The sequence below is a fragment of the Sus scrofa genome, chromosome 4 (genome assembly GCF_054392235.1).
Source record: "Sus scrofa isolate SSC_HxYL_T2T_F1_AM1 chromosome 4, Sscrofa_HxYL_maternal_Yorkshire_Landrace_v2.0, whole genome shotgun sequence".
Classification (NCBI taxonomy): Eukaryota; Metazoa; Chordata; class Mammalia; order Artiodactyla; family Suidae; genus Sus; species Sus scrofa.
Window position 1 is genome coordinate 103,873,167 of NC_139386.1, and position 6,098 is coordinate 103,879,264.

The 6,098-nt window shown below is 44.4% G+C and overlaps 1 long non-coding RNA gene across 3 annotated transcripts in view; it reads left to right on the forward strand.

Moving 5' to 3' along the window:
• Window positions 1–6,098, forward strand: part of LOC146404100 (uncharacterized) — a 45,940-nt gene that overhangs the window by 12,839 nt on the left and 27,003 nt on the right. Inside the window, exons 2-3 of one of the 3 annotated variants that reach the window (XR_014844247.1) lie at window positions 789–888; window positions 1,564–2,405. The exons of the other annotated variants lie outside the window; for them this stretch is intronic. This is a non-coding gene — a long non-coding RNA (uncharacterized LOC146404100). The remainder of the gene's footprint in view (window positions 1–788; window positions 889–1,563; window positions 2,406–6,098) is intronic. 3 annotated transcript variants of the gene reach the window in all.

Consider the following 6,098-nt stretch of genomic DNA (forward strand, 5'->3'; position numbering starts at 1 on the left):
CCTCGCAGTAGTAGTTATTGAACCTTTTCCATACACTTTTGAAACTGATTTGGTTCCATGCCTTTACTATTACAAATAATACTGCAGGCATCATCCTTGGGCACAAGCCTGTGGGATGGAGTTCTGGAAGAGCAACTGCTCCACCACAGTGTTTACCCGGTTTTGTATGTGTACCTGTTCTCTCACGCTTGTTAGCTTGCCATCTATACCTCTTTCTATTGTTATTTCAACAATCACTTTGCCCTTTAGAGCTCACGTCAGTAACTTACCACTGTCTGCCTTCAAGTGCAGTCATAGCTCTTCACATTTCTCCCCTTCTCCTTTGTGCTGTTGTTGTCACGCATTTTATTTCGCATATGTTATAAACCCCACAATCCATCGTTGTTGCTTTTCTTCAACCTGCCCCATGCTTTTAAAGAGATTTAAATTGAATCCATGGGTTTAATTGAGCTCTTTGGCTTTTACACACTAAATATGGTTCTCGAAAATTTCCCTCGCCCTTCCTTTCTCTCTGTGTTTTGTCTATCTGTCCCTCAAACTCTAGACTGACCTCAGTCTTTCTCACTTTTCTCTCTTCCTTTTCTGTTTTTTCCAGACCTTTCATTAGTGTGTCTTTAATCACTGAGCACATATTAGGGTTTTACTAGCTGCTAGGACCTATTCTGGAAGATGCTGCATTGTGAGCAAACTCAAAGTCCCTGCCCTGCTGAGCCCACATCTGGAGGCATCAAAAACAAAAATAAAGGCCACTGTAAGAGGGTAACTTCTTGGCACTGTGTCTTTTCCAGTTGTGTCCTCCCACACCCCTTCCCAGGACATTAGCAGTGAGAAAAACATGGAAAACCTAAAGAAGAATGGGAAAAGGATGATTCATTCTCTAGAAGGCAGGTAACAAAGAACACCCCACCCCACCCCCCCACACACGAATTTTTAAAAAATAAATAACGCTTCAGGAAAATAGCAAGTCTCCACTGATAGGTCCTTAATTCCTACGGCAGAAATTGCATGTATTTTACACTTCTTAAAAGTGACAAAGATGGCCATGCTCACCAGCATAGTGACACTTTACCTGTTACCATATGGCCCCTCTATAATCTATAAAAATATGAGGAAAATTACCCAAAAATGGTAGGTGGAATATTTGACACAGTGACTTCTAGAATTATTCGACTTAATCCCCATTTAAAATATATTATGTGGTATATTTAATTTACTGCAACACACATTTTTAAATTTTATAAACTTAAACATTTATGGAATTAAAGTTTGCTTATTGGACCATTAATAAAGTATAGGAAAATTCAGTGTCATTAGGATTTTGAAGAGAAAATAAATCTGAGACTTTAAAAAACATAGAACTAGAGTTGTTTGCTACTAATATTCTCTATATTTTTAGAAAGTACAAAGGATAACATAAAATAGCTTTTAGACCAAAAATGTTAAACTAATGTGATGTATACAAGGAGACATCTTTTGAAGTATGACATGACACACTGTCCAAGCCATTATATGTCAATTATTAGAATTCTTTAAAATCTTTAAAAGTATTTTTTCTTTTACCAGCCACCAAAGACCACTAATTTATCTAGAACTAAACTATTTTCCCACTCCATCCCCCATGCTGGGAGTTACATGTCACCAAGAAAGAAAATTCAAGCCATCCACTGGGATCCTGGAACTAGAAGCTCAGTAACTACCACACTTGCAAGAAAAGCATAATGAAATACATACTGCAAACCAGGACGCCTCTGTCTGCTTGGACTCATTCTGGACCCAGGAATATGTCAAGGCCAGGACAAGCAAGACTAAGCATGGCTATCGCAGGGCAGCCACATACCAGACAGTGCCAACACAGACAATTCTTGAAAGCTCTTGAAAAATTTCTTCCTCCCTTTGAAGCATTTCCCACCTGCTCTCCTCATCCTCCCACCACAGGAAAGATCCTTCCCATTTCTGCCAGGTCCGAACCTTGGATGCTCCCTGCAGGACACAGAGAGACAAGTAAGAGCCAAGGGGGCACCTGCACTTTCCTGAGACCTCTCTCAGGAGGTAGGCAGTTCAGGACTCAGGCTGACCCCAGACCCCACAGCCCAGCCATGTTCCTACAAACACAGGGTGCACCTGGCCTGCACTTTGGGGAAAGCCAAACACAACATGGACTGAAGCTTCACTACAGCCTGAAGAGAATGGATTCCAGGTTTCTGAAGGGGCAAGAAAGACCTCCTCTCCAGGCCAAAACCTTGTCCTGTCTTTGGAGGCTGCGTCCTGCAGAAGCTGGTTTTGATAGAGACACCAAAGGGAAGGAGCAACGGCGGCCCAAGCAGTGATCTTGACGTGAGGTGTCTGCAAGTTCCTCCAAGTGGTGTCCCAGTTCATATCCAGGGAGAGAAAGTGAGCAAACAAAGGTGGGAAAGTGTTAAGTGTGCAGTTAGGTAAAGAATATATGATGTTAACATTTCAAATGTTCTGTATGTTTCAAAATATTTGTTGTTGTTGTTTTAATTGAGTTTTTGGAGCTCAGGTTCTCTTTGGATGAAAAACTCTGAAAGCAAGATATTAAATTTCTGAGACAAAGGGAGAATGGAGGCGAGTAGCTGCCTAGCCCTGACTGTTCATCACACTTCACCTCCTCCAGCCTGGGAGACGCCATGGATCCCAAAGCAGGACCTCAGCAGCATTTAGGGACTCAGTGCAGAGGCACTTCTGCATCTGGACCTTGTGGCAAAACACATCTCTGGGATTGAAGGGGAAGACCTGTGAGTGGAGATACTAAGAAAAGAACTTCCCTGACAGGGAATCAAACCCAGCTGGTGCAAATCCTAGCCACTAGACCCCCAGGGAGGTGTGCTAAAGATCTAGTTTGGTCTCTCTAGGTGATCATGGTGAAAGTAAGGTTAGATTTCAGAGATGTGAGAGCAGAAAAAGAGGTGGTTCCCAGGCTCAGGGCTAAGTGTAAGGTTCCCAGACCTCACTTGGGTGCTGATCACCCTTCACCACTCCCTGCCTAAGTGGAGCTTTGGGCTCTAAGGCCAGGCCACAGGGTAACTGGCTGGGTTCCATACACTGTGTGAGGCAGAGCCAAGGTCATGCTCTCTTTCTGAACCTCTGTTGTCCTTGTGAGTCAGGTGTTGACTGGCTCTCAGCAGGTGATGAGTGGGGATTCCTCTACTTCCTGATCTCTGAGCCTGCCCAGGGGTGCTCCTGATAATGGCACAGATACGGGTTCCTTTTCCTTCACAACCAGCTCAATGCGTGGAGCCTGAATTCTTCATCTCCCCATCTTTGGCTCCAGCCTCAGGTGCAGAGTTGGGTTTAGTCTCTTTTGTTCTGCCGTGAAAATCAATGTGTTCCATGGTGTGCTGAGGTGTGGGAAAGACAGGTGTGCTTCAAAGGGATGTACTTCTTGATTTTCAGAGACACTATTATTACATGTAAGTGTGTAGAAGAGATGCAACTGCCTGAAGAAAAGGTGAGGGTATTTCTGGATGTAAAGGTAATGTGAAACACCTTCTGTGCCACCTGTACTTTCAAGGCACAGGTAACCTTCAAGTACTCCTGTGCTGCCTTGGAGTAGTAACTGTTTGTGGCCTGGTCTCTAATGTGACTCAAAGGAGGGCTGGTTAAGGTGGTAACGGAACTCCTCGTGTGCATCTGCTTCCTTTTTTGTTTTTGTTTTTAAAATGTGAATGTAACTCAGAAAAAATCAACCTGTTTCCTCCAGGTTTCAAATCTGGGACCTTTGGCTTGTAAGGCTAAGGTGATAACAGCTACGCTACAGAAACGAGGCAAATGATTGAGCTCAAGGATATAGCCATGAAAACCTTAGGTCCTGCCACCATTCTTCTGGCCACCAATCGTTTAAGCTGAAACCTAGGAGCACCAGCAGTCTCTCAAGCCAGGAGACTACAGCTTCAGAGAGGCTCTCACCTAGGTTTCCTCCCCTCCTCTTAAGCGAGAACCATGCCCTCTCCCTGCCCCAGGTTGACTTTGGGATCCCGCATCCAACGCAGGAGCTCCAGATTCACAGCTAAGCGCCAGAGTGCAAGGGTTTCCCCGCCCCACGCTGACTTCCCAGCTCCCAGAAACCGCAGGAACCGGGGAAGGGGTGGAGGCGTTAGGTGTCTCCAAGCCTCAGGCCGCTTTGCCGTGGATCAGTGCGAACGCCGCCCCTAGTGGGCTGCAGACCCCGCTCTTCAGTGGCCTTTTTCATGGAGCCGGGGATCAGCGCTCTGGTCTGAAGTGGAGCTTCGAATCCAGGGAACCTTAGGAGCATCTCTCCCCGCCCTCTTCTCCGCTCAGATGCTTCGGGTCTTCCTGCTCTTCTGCTCTTTCCTCTCAAGCTCTTTTGCCTCAGCTCTTCTTGGAAATCAAAGGTGATCTCTCCTTGTCTTCCGAGTGAAAGGAAATTCCTCTAGTTTCTACCTCTATCGCTTAATCTTTTTTTTTTTTTTCAATTCGACTCCAATATTTTAATAATACATTTTGTTTTAGCCAGTACCGTACTAAAGGCTATGCTTTAGGGCATTTGGCAGCTTTAAAACGTCGAATGAACATATAACATATCAAAACTTGTGGGAAACCGCTTAATCAGTGGCGAAAGGGAAATTTAAAGCCCTAAGGGTTATATTACAAAAGAGATGGCTCAAATCAATAACCTAAGCTCCCGCACAAAGAAACAAGGGAAAAAAAAAAAATCCCAAGCAAACAGAAGGAAGAAAATAATACAAAGTAGAAATCGATGACATTTAAAACATAAAAGCAATAGCTAAAAATTGGCTCTCAGTGGGTCTCTTCCTCACAGAAGGGTGTGACATCCTCAATATCACCCACTCCTATAAGAAAATGTAAGTCACTACTGTGCTGTACAAACCCATCTAAAGGACACCTTCCTGCCACCCAGGATTTGTGCTCCTTACATGAATCAGCCTTCTAACATGGAAATCTGGTGAGATGGAGACTACTTTAAATGTTTCAAAGCTTCTAAATAAGATACCTTGCTTTTGGAGTTCCCTGGTGGTCTAGGGGTTAAGGATTGGCATTGTCACTGTTGTGGCTCAGGTCGATCCCTGGCCCAGGAACTTCCGCAAGCCTCAGGTGCAGCCACAACCAAAACCAAATAAAAAGATATCCTGCTTTTTGGGGAGTTCCCGTTGTGGCTCAGTGGTCAATGAATCTGACTAGGAACCATGAGGTTGCTGGTTCAATCCCTGCCTTTGCTCAGTGGGTTAAGAATCCAGCATTGCCATGTGGTGTGGGTCATAGATGCGGCTCCAATCCCGTGGTGCTGTGGCTCTGGTGTAGGCTGGCAGCTACAGCTCCAATTAGACCCCTAGCCTGGGAACCTTCATATGCCCTGGGAGCGGCCCCAGAAGAGGCAGAAAGGCAAAAAAAAAAAAAAAAAGATGTCTAGTTTTATATTTGATAGCAAAAGACAAAAACAAAAAATAGAAGGAATTTATTTTCTGAAGAAAACTTCCAAATGAGTATAGAGTTACTTGAAAGCTACCAGTTCCATCTAGGTATATTATCTCTCTCCATGAGCCCTAGACTGAGACGCTTAGGATGGAACTTTTTTTTTCTTTTTTGGTCATGGAGTTCCTTGGCAAGGGATCAGATCTGAGCCTCAGCTGCATCCTGTGCTGCAGCTGTGGCAACACGGGATCCTTTAATCCACTGTGGCCAGGGATCAAACTTTCGACTTGACACTGCAGAGACACTGCAGTTCCTGTTGCGCCACAGTGGGAACTCTTGGATAGAACTTTTGCTAGACCTGTACAGAAAGTATAAGAGTAAACAGCAAACTCTCGGAGTCATTCTCTGGCAGAGATGCTCTCGTTTCCCTGGGTCCCTCATTAAGTAGACTCCATGTATAAGACCACTGCTTTGTTTACAAATGCCCAATTGTTGGGTAGAAATTTTTGCCTAAGTATCTTGGTTTCCAGAAGGTGAGACACAATGGATTTTTTCTATGTAATATCAGGTGCTCAGTAATATTTCATTTTGGAATGAAGTGATGCATTCAAACTTGGTTTCTGTCACTCTGGGGTATAAATGTAGTGGACACATGAATGTATGTTTGAGTTCCCTGCTTTAAGATG